Genomic DNA, 11,988 nt, shown 5'->3' on the forward strand with positions numbered 1-11,988 from the left:
AGGTTGTCCAGAATTCTTGTTTCAGATAGAAAAATCCAAGTCAGATTCAAACAAGCAGTGAACAAACACAACAAAAGGTCAATGAAAACATATATGTATCTAATGTACCACACCACAAATTCACAACGACCCATTTAAAAAAAATCACAACGTATACAGGTTGAACCATCGGGAGAACAAATGAATGTTAACAGACTGCTATCTTGCACCCTCTCTACTTACATGGCATCTCATCTTCATACGACATCACTCATCCCAGAGGGCGTAAGAAAAGCGTACACCCGTGTCCTCCCACATTTCTGGTAGCAATTCAATAGAGCCATTACCCAGCGATCAGGCAAGAGGACTCCATTCATTGGCTACAAGGAACGAAATGGTCAAAGCACGCAGACAGGCAAGAGGTCCCATTTGCGGACGCTATGGCGCGTTTCGATCCACGGACGCCCTCCGGGTCCGGGAGAACGAACGCACCTTGGTGCTGTGGCCGTGCGTGACGCGCACGTTCATGGACTCGACGTCGAGCCAGTCCACCCGGCGGGGCTGCTTCCCGAGCCGCCGCAGCGCCCCTGATGCAAGAGACAGTCCCCGCCAAGCGCTCGTCCTCGAGCGATCATGGTGGCGCGGACTTGACGAGTCGACCTCGCTGCCGTCCACCCAGCGTGTGCCCCCCGAGCGTGTCGGTGTCAGGAACGCGTCGGCGACGACGGTGAATCCGATAGAGGCGCGGCTGATCGGACCGTCGGAGGGGTGAACGAGAGATTTGTGGGGAACTGGTGGCCTGGAAGGATGGGCGCCCGTCCAGCTATTGGCCCCGTTAGCCGGCCTAGGACCGCCCGCGAGTGGTCATGCTGCCGCCTCCCGTGGCTCCGCCGTTGCTCGCGTATGGCCACACTGTCGCGGCCCGCTCATGGATGGCTGTCGTCTGCCCGTCGGGACGCTAACCGAAGAGAATAAAATGGGGGCGCTAGATGGGGGGCGCTACCCGCCCCGATCTCACCCGTCGTTTCTTTTTTTTCCGAAGAGAATAAAATGGGGGCGCTAGATGGAATCGAACTCTGGCCGAGCCTTCGCGTTGTGGGGGTGCGGGCGTGGGAGAGGGCAGCCACACTGAACATGAGCCGTTGGATTTGGTTGAGTAAGGAGAGAGAATGCATGATAGATGATCTGGTGCATCTGTTTTGATGTGTTATATTTTCTAGGTGTATTTATGGGTGTGGATGCAGTATAAGTTATGACTGTGGAGCAGACATTTGCTGTGTGGTTGTAGATTAATTCTAATTGATGTATTATAGGGGTAGTAGATAGTAGATAGGAATTTACTAGCTGTATATGTTGGATGTTTGTGTATTGCCCAACCGAGTAGGTTGGAGGCAACGGATGTTTATTCACCTTGGGCATAATAACTCCGGGGAGGAAATGCCTCTAGTCACTCATGCGGAGTGGAAACGCGGCATTCGAGCATTCCTCTAGATCTAGCCAGCCCAGCTTGGCTCGGCTCCTGGGCTCCCAGATAGATAATAATAACCAGCTATTGATCCCACGGTCATATTATTAATACTATATATTAAAAGGATATTATATTGTAAAACTAACCTTACTATTAATTGTGAACATAATGTTGATATGTGCCTTTGTGTGTCGAATGATTGACAAGAGATGATCGGTTTTGGTTGAGTTTGAAAACTAACCATTGCATGAGTTCGTGTGCAACATGTCTTGGCTGTGTTGGTGTGCAAGTGTGGAGCACAAAAATGGTCGATGGACATGGAGAATGTCAAGTAGAGACATGTCGTTCCGATGGACTAGGAGTGATGAAGGACGGATGTGAAGTTTGAACAAGAGACCAAGATGGCCGAAAGAATGACCGTGGTGGCTAACACTTGGGGGACATAAACGAGCAATAGCACATGAACAGGAGTAGACAGTGTTGAGCAAGTCAAGCGGAGGCGTAAGAGGACTTGGTGATCGGGCGGTCGAGAACGATGGTGACACATGTCGAGATCATGGAGGAGGTGTAGCGGATACGCTTCTCCATGCGGTTTAGTGGTTTGGGCCTCAAAACCACCGGCTAGACGATTTTTGGGTTTGGACTTCAAAACCTGGTTGGAGTTTTGGTGGGAATCACTACCGGAGACCGGCTCTTTGCCGAGTGCCAGGTGGTTTGCTGAGTGTTCTTTTTCGGGCACTCGGCAAAGCCGCCTTTGCCGAGTGTTTTTTTTTGACACTCGGCAAAGAGTCTCTTTGCCGAGTGTTTTTTTAACACTCGGCAAAGAGGCTCTTTGCCGAGTGTTTTTTTTTGACACTCGGCAAAGAGCTTCTTTGCCGAGTGTTATTTTTTTGACACTCGGCAAAGAAAATTTCAAAGCATATTTTGAAGCAGTAAATTAATTCAAATGAAAAAGTTTTCAACTACAAAGTTGTATAACTCATCAAGATGTACAATGTTTGTTTTGGTCTTTTCTTCATATGACAAAGTGAAAGTAAATTTGTTCACAAATCTAACATATCTCTCTTGTAGTTTATGAAACTACAAGAGAGATATATAAGATTTGTGAACAATGTTAGAACGACCATGTCGGATGAACAGATGACCAAACAACCAAAATAAACTTTGTAGATCTCGAAAAGTTATGAAACATTGTAGTTGGCAACTTTTTGATTTGAAATCATCTTGTTATGCAAAACTACGTTTGAATTTCAAAATTTTAAAATTCAAATTTTGTAAATGACCTCGGATGGGAAAACTTCCTAAACTAAAAGTATAGATCTTGAAAAGTTATGAAACTTTATAGTTTACAACTTTTTTATTTGAATTCGTTTAGGGCCTCAAACATGCAATTTACACTTGACAAAAAAACTTCTTTGCCGAGTGTTTTTTTTTGATACTCGGCAAAGAGGCTCTTTGCCGAGTGTTATTTTTTTTTGACACTCGGCAAAGAAAATTTCAAAGCATATTTTGAAGCAGTAAATTAATTCAAATGAAAAAGTTTTCAACTACAAAGTTGTATAACTCATCAAGATGTACAATGTTTGTTTTGGTCTTTTCTTCATATGACAAAGTGAAAGTAAATTTGTTCACAAATCTAACATATCTCTCTTGTAGTTTATGAAACTACAAAAGAGATATATAAGATTTGTGAATAATGTTAGAACGACCATGTCGGATGAACAGATGATCAAACAACCAAAATAAACTTTGTAGATCTCGAAAAGTTATGAAACATTGTAGTTGGCAACTTTTTGATTTGAAATCATCTTGTCATGCAAAACTACGTTTGAATTTCAAAATTTTAAAATTCAAATTTTGTAAATGACCTCGGATGAGAAAACTTCCTAAACTAAAAGTGTAGATCTTGAAAAGTTATGAAACTTTGTAGTTTACAACTTTTTTATTTGAATTCGTTATGGCCTCAAACATGCAATTTACACTTGACAAAAAAAACTTCTTTGCCGAGTGTTTTTTTAACACTCGGCAAAGAGGCTCTTTGCCGAGTGTTTTTTTGATACTCGGCAAAGAGCTTCTTTGCCGAGTGTTATTTTTTTTGACACTTGGCAAAGAAAATTTCAAAGCATATTTTGAAGCAGTAAATTAATTCAAATGAAAAAGTTTTCAACTATAAAGTTGTATAACTCATCAAGATGTACAATGTTTGTTTTGGTCTTTTCTTTATATGACAAAGTGAAAGTAAATTTGTTCACAAATCTAACATATCTCTCTTGTAGTTTATGAAACTACAAGAGAGATATATAAGATTTGTGAACAATATTAGAACGACCATGTCGGATAAACAGATGACCAAACAACCAAAATAAACTCTGTAGATATCGAAAAGTTATGAAACATTGTAGTTGGCAACTTTTTGATTTGAAATCATCTTGTCATGCAAAACTGCATTTGAATTTCAAAACATTAAAATTCGAACTTTTCAAACAACCTCGGATGAAAAAACAACCAAAATAAACTCTGTAGATCTCGAAAAGTTATGAAACATTGTAGTTGACAATTTTTTGATTTGAAAACATCTTGTCACGCAAAACTGCGTTTGAATTTCAAAATTTTAAAATTCAAATTTTGTAAACGACCTCGGATGGAAAAACTTCCTAAACTAAAAGTGTAGATCTCGAAAAGTTATGAAACTTTGTAGTTTACAACTTTTTAATTTGAATTCGTTTAGGGCCTCAAACATGCAATTTACACTCGGTTTAGTATAATATATTGGGAACTAAAACGGAATCCAGACACAAGTGAGAGTGTGATGTAGTGGTAGAGGAGGTACGTGCACAGTGGGAGGTCTCGGGTTCGAATCGCGTCGGCCACATAGCCATGAAATTCACGCGAAAAATGTCGGAGATGGGTGGGCGCTGGCCGGTGGGGGCCTCCATCGATAAAAAAAAATTCCATTTTTTTTGGGTAAAAATTTCCATTTTTTCGGGTTTTTTTCGGTTTCAACTTTGCCGAGTGTCGGCACTCGACAAAGGCTTTGCCGAGTGCCCGACAAAAGACACTCGGCAAAGACGCCTTTGCCGACGGGTTATTTGCCGAGTGTTCTTTGCCGAGTGCAGCACTCGGCAAAGCCTTTGCCGAGTGCAAATTGGGCTTAGCCGAGTGCCCCTGACACTCGGCAAAGCCACTGATTCCCGTAGTGAATGGGAGGAGGCACGTGGCATCGTTGCAAAACTTGCGTCGAGGCAAAGCAAAGTCGTGAAAGAGCCTGTGGCCATCGGATGCTTGGATCTCGAGTTGGATCATTTTGCCCTTGGGGTTAAGGGTTCAGGCAAAATATCTAAGGGCATATTAAAAGTTGTGTAGTAGCACTATAAACAAGAGAATAGCTGCTCCTAACCAGCCCATCTCTCCAACTTTCATTCTTAGCCTAAGACATTAGTTCTAGTTTAAGTTTCCCTTAGTTTTCTGCCGTTGAGATCCATATATGAAGTGAGTTTGATACACCGTCTGTGTGTTTTTTCGCTGTAACCTTACTATTAACTCTTAATGAGATGAATAAAATATAGAAAAAAACTTCTCTTAGGGCTCCAGAGTGATTTCTGAGGGCAACAAACCACCTTGCACATTCGGCCCAAGGCCCAATCTCTAATTCTAGCCGATCAACATCGACTTCTCATCTCCTTAACATGAATAACCTTAAAACGAGAAAATAACTACAGATGTTAATTGCAGTGAGACAATAGTTGATTGACAAAACAATAAAAGTTAACACAAATTCAGGATGGGGAGAGTACAATTAAAGTCTCGTCGAATAATCAAAACTTGATATAATATATACAATTTACAGATTGCAAACTTAGATAGTCACTGTCATCTCATTAACATGTGAACATTAACTAACAAGTTATGGTAATCCTTTTCCTTGCAGCTCCATCTGCTTTAGTCCACTCTGCCAATCTCCATCTATAGATTCCTCAGCAATGCTTGAAGCCTGCTAACAGTCATTCCAACCTTGAAAAAGAATCCCATCTGATCATATAATTCCTTACGAAAGATTGTGCCATCTTTCCTTTGTGGCCATTGGTAATATTCGATATCATCAAGCACAACTTCTAAAACTTGACCTTTGAGATTGAACACCGGACCAGATAGCAATCTGCTTACTCTATTCGTGTCCCAGTCTCCGTATTGGCACGTGAAGGTGAAATAATCCCTGCTACCCTCACCATAGACTGATCTCTATGGCACCCAGCTTCACACGCCCTCTGTATGATAAATCCAGGTAGGTTGTAGACAGAAGATCTGTTGGCTGACGCGATTGTACCAGCATAGGTGTGATTGGTATCACCTTCAGAAAGATGCACCGCCCTGCACTTGGGATAAAATTTGGTCACCAAGATGCATAGTTTCTTTTCTTCGAGTTTAACCAAGAGAGCAGCAGACTATTTTATGCCATTAGAGAAACGGATTGACAGTTCTTTAGAGAAACAGATCGACAGTTCTTCAGATGAGGCAGTGATCTTGGACTGAGTTAGTATGAATGTGCTTTTACCTTCACTTAAAAACTGATCCAACATAGAAATAATCAATCCATCCAACTCGCTCCGCTATCACCATACTGGGAGAAACTTCTCTGAAGCGAGCATGGTATTCATTCTCCATTTTCTCCATGAGTCCTATTAATAGAAAACAAAACAACAACAAGGGGAACATCCATCAACTAATTATCTCAGAAACTTCATAGTCCAAAAGTTTTAGTCACAACTCAGAATGTAACAGTATAATATTTATCAGTGCTAGGACATTCGTTCATCTATTTGGCAATGTTGTTATTGCAAACCAAAATTGATGCAATGATAAGAATTATTTGTCACGATTGCAACCAAGGGGTGCACCTTCAAGCGACAACATCGTCAACAGCAATGGCAGAGCAAAGGGCCAGGTTATCTTGCGACTAGTGGCGTTCCCCCTTATCGCTTGTCTCTGGCAGTTGCACGCTACCGCCGCCGCCCATCGGCGGGACATTTCTCCCTCTAAGCTCACCGGAGCTCCATCTCCATCTCTCACACCCCGACCCGAACCTATCCCGGCACGCAACAATTCGCGTAGTAATATAGTTTTGGGGGGTGTGAAGCATTGGTGAAATGCACTTGCTACACACGGATCTACACAGTTCTAAACTAAACAATGTCGCAACAAGATAAAATCAAACACCCACACTGAGAGGGAAGAAGAAAATGGAAGAGGTACCTCCACTCCGACGGATGGACCCCCAACCGTAGGCACCCCGGCCCCACCGGCGGATTGGAATGAGAGGGAGAGCAGCGACGACAAGATGCCGGCAAGGCGAGAGCGAGAGTTGTGGGTGAAACCCCTAGCGACAGCATGGCTTTGAGGATGAGTGGTGGATGTGGGCTGGTGGCAGCCGCTTTGGGCCCAAAAACTCATTGCGGTAGGTTAGGCTCTCTCTTTAGGGCCTCCTCAACGGCGTGAAACAAATCGCTAGCCACATAGCTCCAGAAACAATAAAAAAGGACATTGAAGGGAAAAGAGCTGAGCGTCATGTGAGAGAGTTTTTTTGGAAAGCGTGCAAGCCTAACTCTTGTTCACTCACTAGCACTGTCCTTCTGTCCAATAAAATCCCTTCTAGACCTATCTATTTGGTCATTTTTCTCTATAGACGGCCTGTTCGCTTGTTGGTTTCAGCCAGCCCAAATCAGCCAGCCAACAGTGTTTTCCTTTCACAATAAACCAGCACCAGCCAGCCCAAACCAGCCCAGAAACCAACCAGCGAACAGGCCGAGAATTTGTTGGAGCTTCTCCGACGACTTAATAAAAAATCCAATTAAATATGTACGCATGAGAATGACTTCCAATGCTAAAACAAAACAAAAAATAGTGAAACAAAGCCACCAAAACATATTTCCCCCTAATTTCAGCGTTTTTGAGAAGCCGAAGCTTCCTGATTTGACTAAAGTCAAGAATAGATGCAACTGTTAAGTAAAGAAGATGCAATTGGCAAATCGGGCAAGAGTAGAATCAGGATGAAATTAATGCATGTCACCAGAAAGGTGGATTTTCTTGTAGTCAAAGTAAAAAATTGTAATATTTTATAAGTCCTCAACACAGAATAAGATGCTTTTAGAAAGACCATCGAAGCACATAGCCAGATTGTTGACAGTGCATACGTTTTAGCATTTTTTGTACAATTCCAGTAGAGAGATATTCATACTTGATAATTATCATATACTCAGAAACTTTTAGTAGTACTATATGTTAGCAAAGAAGCACACCTGATAAGAATACACGATCCAAAAAGGCCACCGTGACGTGCATCTTGCGCCAATCTCTGCCGAAAAACTCTAGGATCGCCAACAACGTGAAGGAGGACATGGACCATCGCACGTGCATCACGCGGAGTTCTTTGCAGTCGCCATGCGAGACCGGCGCTTGACTATTGCAGGCGATGACCTAGTATCCTCGGCATTAGCAGCCTTGGATTGGCTGACTATGTATAGCCTCTGACCGAGTACCGACGCCAGTACCATAATTCCAAGGGCACATGTCACATGGGTGGCAGATCGTGATGGCACCTCCACTGTTGGGATCACTTCAGCCAGCTGGAAATACACACCACCGAATGCTGACCGCATGACATGGTGGCCTTAGATTGATGATAGTGACCTAGGAACTCCATCGGAGCTACCATAGTCAACAAATCCAAGGCTGCAAATGATGACAAAAGGCGAATCTTTGCCCTCCTACGTTTCTCCATGGCTAGCCGAGCGATGTACCTTATCATGGGCTCCATGGCTTTCACCGGTGATCATCTTTGAGTTATCTGCTCCCATCTAAATTAGAGGTTTGAAGTTTGATACGGAACTCATCAGAATTAGTAGTGTGATCTTTGTTTCTCTAGTGGTCAAAAGCAAGGTAGAATGGAATGCAAAGCCACTAAAACCATAATTTATAATAGTCATGAATAGATGCAACTGTTAAGTAGAGAAGATGTAGATGGCAAGTCGGGCGAGAATAGAATAAGGACAAAATTAATGCATCTCACCTAAAAGGTAGATTTTCTAGAAGTCAAAATAAAAAAATTGTAATATATTATAAGTCTTCAACATAGAATAAGATGCTTTTGGGTAGTCCATCGAAGCACATAGCCAGATTATTGACCGTGCATTCGTTTCAACATTTTTTGTACAATTCCAGTAGGGATATATTCATACTTGGTAATTATTATACTCAAAAACTTTTAGTAGTACTATATGCTAGCAAAGAATTGCACCTGATGAAGAATACATGATCGTAAATGGCCACTGTGACGTGCATCATGCGCCAATCTCTGCCAGAAAACTCTAGGATCACCAGCAACGTGAAGGAGGACATGGACCAGTGCACATGTGCATCACGCAGAGTTCTTTGCAGTTGCCATGCGAGACCAGCGCTTGACTATTGTAGGCGATGACCTAGTATCCTTGGCATTAGCAGCCTTGGCTTGGCTGACTATGTACAGCCTTTGACCGAGTACCTATGCCAGTACCATAACCAAGGGCACATGTCACATGGCCGGCAGACCGTGATGGCACCTCCACTGCTGGGATCACTTTAGCCAGCACTGGAAATACACACCACCGAATGCAGGTCACATGACATGGTGGCCTCGAATTGATGATAGTGACCTAGGAACTCTATCAGAGCTACCACAGTCAACAAATCCAAGGCTGCAAATGACGACAAAAGGCGAATCTTTTGCCCTCCTATGTTTCTCCGTGGCTGACCGAGCGAGGTACGTTTTCATGGGCTCCATGGCTTTTGCCGGTGATCATCTTTGAGTTATCTGCTCCCATCTAGATTAGAGGTTTGAAGTTTGATATAGAACTCATCAGAATTAGTAGTGTGATCATTGTTTCTCTGGTAGTCAAAAGCAAGGTATAATGGAATGCAAGCCACTAAGACCATAATTTGTAATAGTCATGAATAGATGCAACCGATAAGTATAGAAGATGCAGTTGGCATGTTGGGCGAGAATAGAATCTGGATGAGCCGCATGCCCGCATGATGCGCACGAGGATGCTTGTTGGGACAGTGTGCATCGTCTTTGAGTTGGTTGGCATGGCGAGCCGCATGCCCCCATGATGCGCATGAGGATGCTTGTTGGGACGGTGTGTGCATCTAATGCTTCTGTTCCCTGCATGTTAATTTTATGAGAAAATGTGTAACTAATGTTAACCAAATATGGAGTAGCTCACTGTTGCGAAGAAAAGTTTCAACAAATTTGTTATTAACCTCCTAGTAATGCCACCGAGGTGGTCCAAAAAAAAATTTTGTTCCATGTAAAAGACAATTATGATATACGTCTATATGTGGCTTAAATTTTCTACATAATACAAAAAGGGATGAAGGAAGCTTAACTAAAAATCAAACATGTAAGCGCTCCAACTCACATAATGAACTGTCCATGACTCTAATTCTACCCGTGTGACTCCTCTGATAGCCATCCTTGCTCACTAGTTCTGTTAAATAAAGGTTGCCTCTAATCCATGGCTAATCATGCAAAATATATTTGTTCAGTTCTGCTTACTTCCTATGGCTGCTTAGACTAAAATAAAGAAAAAAACAGAATGTACTAACCTTAATAAAAACTTAACTGAACCTATGACCTATATGCAACCATAATCATGTTCCAATAATAATCTTGTGAGTTTCTCAAATCTAACTCATTATTTTGTTAATTGCGCTACTTTCGTCAATCTTGCACTCGCAACAATCAACTGTTTAGATCGAGAACCCTTAACCTCTAGTGCCCATATTAATCGTAAGATACATAGATAGGAAAAAAAAAAGATAGCTCTTGCACCATGGCGATAATTGTTGGCCTGAATTCCATCCGCGACTATCACTATTGTTCTGTTCATAAATAGAAGCCGTTTATTTATAGTTATCCAGCGGAACGAGAAGTTACACGTGTCTTAAGGAATCTTTACATGTCCACCATGTGCTATTTGGTTATGAATGAAAGAAGCCACTTGTCATGAGAAGGTAGACAAAACAAAACATGTGTCTTAAGGAATCTTTGCATGTCCACCACGTGCCCCTTGGTTGTGAATGAAAGTAAGCCACTTGTCATGCAAAGGTGGACAAAAGGAAACGTGGTGGAAGAAGAAATTTAAGACTTATATAAATAGGTCCTATTAATAATGAATATTAATGGTAGCCAAAATACTTAGGCAAAATTAATAATAGGCACCCAAAAAGTAACTTCAAATCATAAATCCTTCTACTATCAAACTAGTACCCTTTGCCACCTACTAGATAAGACCTTGTTTGCAAGTTATCTATTATGATTTTTAGTGTATAATAACACATTCGACCTCCTATGATAATATTCTTATGCCACTAAAACTAGAAAATTATGTTATGTTACCAAATCTATGATGCTTGTGTAATGAAAAATCAATCTTCTCCTATCGTGCCTGCTAAATGCTAAATCATGTTTATGACTATAGATCTTATGACAATCATTCTTTCAGAAAAAATATAACATTTGTTTTTTTACTATTAGGTACAAAAATGTAACAATTTTCTTATGGCCCCTCAAATGCCCACATATCATGCAGCTTATTTTATGGGCTAGAAAAAGTCGCAAATATCATGTGGCTCGTCAAGGCCCATGTTGCTAGTAGCCAATTTTTTAGATCATCCCATCTGCAAGCGCTAATCATTTTCCACTAGCCCACGTGGAACAATTTAATAACAACTACACTTTTTGTTTAAGGTCCATTTTTTAAGGTACAACCCATCTTAGGCGTGCAATCTATGTATGGGCCTATGTCATTTACAAGCCAAGCCATTTTTGGCCCACACTACTATAGAATTCATTTTCTCCGCGTGATTTTCACCGCCCATTTGGTTAGAACATGCAGCGATAATGTTTCACCACCAGTTCAAAAGTTGGTGAGGCACGGTGGACCTTCAAACTAGGAGCAATAATTCCCACAATTTTTACCACTGGATAAATACGATGAACCGGCAATGAAAACACTTTTTTCTGCAGTTTGAAGGCCACTGCACCACCGACTATTCAGCATGTGAAGAAAATTGGTTTCACCGTTGGTTCATGGATTGAACCGATAGTGAAAATATTCTGATGATGAGGACATGCATGAATGTACTCCTGGAGACACTTCCATGCTTCAGGAATTGTCTCGTCTGATTGTTGTTGGAAGCTTGAGATTCTTCCACGAAGGGCGTTGGTTTTGCCTATCGGGAAGAACTTCTTGAGGAACACATTGGCGCATCTTTCCCATGTGGTGGCTTCATCTTTATTGGCGTAGAACCATTGCTTCGCCTTCCCAAACAATGAGAATGGGAAAAGGCGAAGGCGGATGGCATCAGACATCACCCCCTTGACGGTGAAGGTACCACACACCTCCATGAAGTGTTGGAGGTGGGCTTTAGGGTCCTCATGGGGATTCCCACAAAATGGGTTGGCTTGCACCTCATTGATAAGCATCCCCCAAGTGGAATTGGGGTCC

General features: G+C 42.0%; 1 long non-coding RNA gene and 1 other non-coding gene across 2 annotated transcripts; one reads left to right on the forward strand and one right to left on the reverse strand.

Moving 5' to 3' along the window:
• Nucleotides 1-5,418: 5,418 nt before the first annotated feature.
• On the reverse strand, nt 5,419-6,767 carry LOC136520456 (uncharacterized). Its single transcript, XR_010775246.1, has 3 exons — nt 6,698-6,767; nt 6,000-6,123; nt 5,419-5,815 (listed from the first exon to the last, which is right to left on the reverse strand). It is a non-coding gene; the product is annotated as an uncharacterized lncRNA (long non-coding RNA).
• A 4,827-nt stretch (nt 6,768-11,594) lies between these two features.
• LOC136524907 (small nucleolar RNA R71) lies at nt 11,595-11,702 on the forward strand. Its single transcript, XR_010776255.1, has one exon. It is a non-coding gene; the product is annotated as a small nucleolar RNA R71 (small nucleolar RNA).
• Nucleotides 11,703-11,988: the final 286 nt, after the last annotated feature.

Source organism: Miscanthus floridulus, chromosome 18, assembly GCF_019320115.1.
Source record: "Miscanthus floridulus cultivar M001 chromosome 18, ASM1932011v1, whole genome shotgun sequence".
Taxonomy (NCBI): Eukaryota; Viridiplantae; Streptophyta; class Magnoliopsida; order Poales; family Poaceae; genus Miscanthus; species Miscanthus floridulus.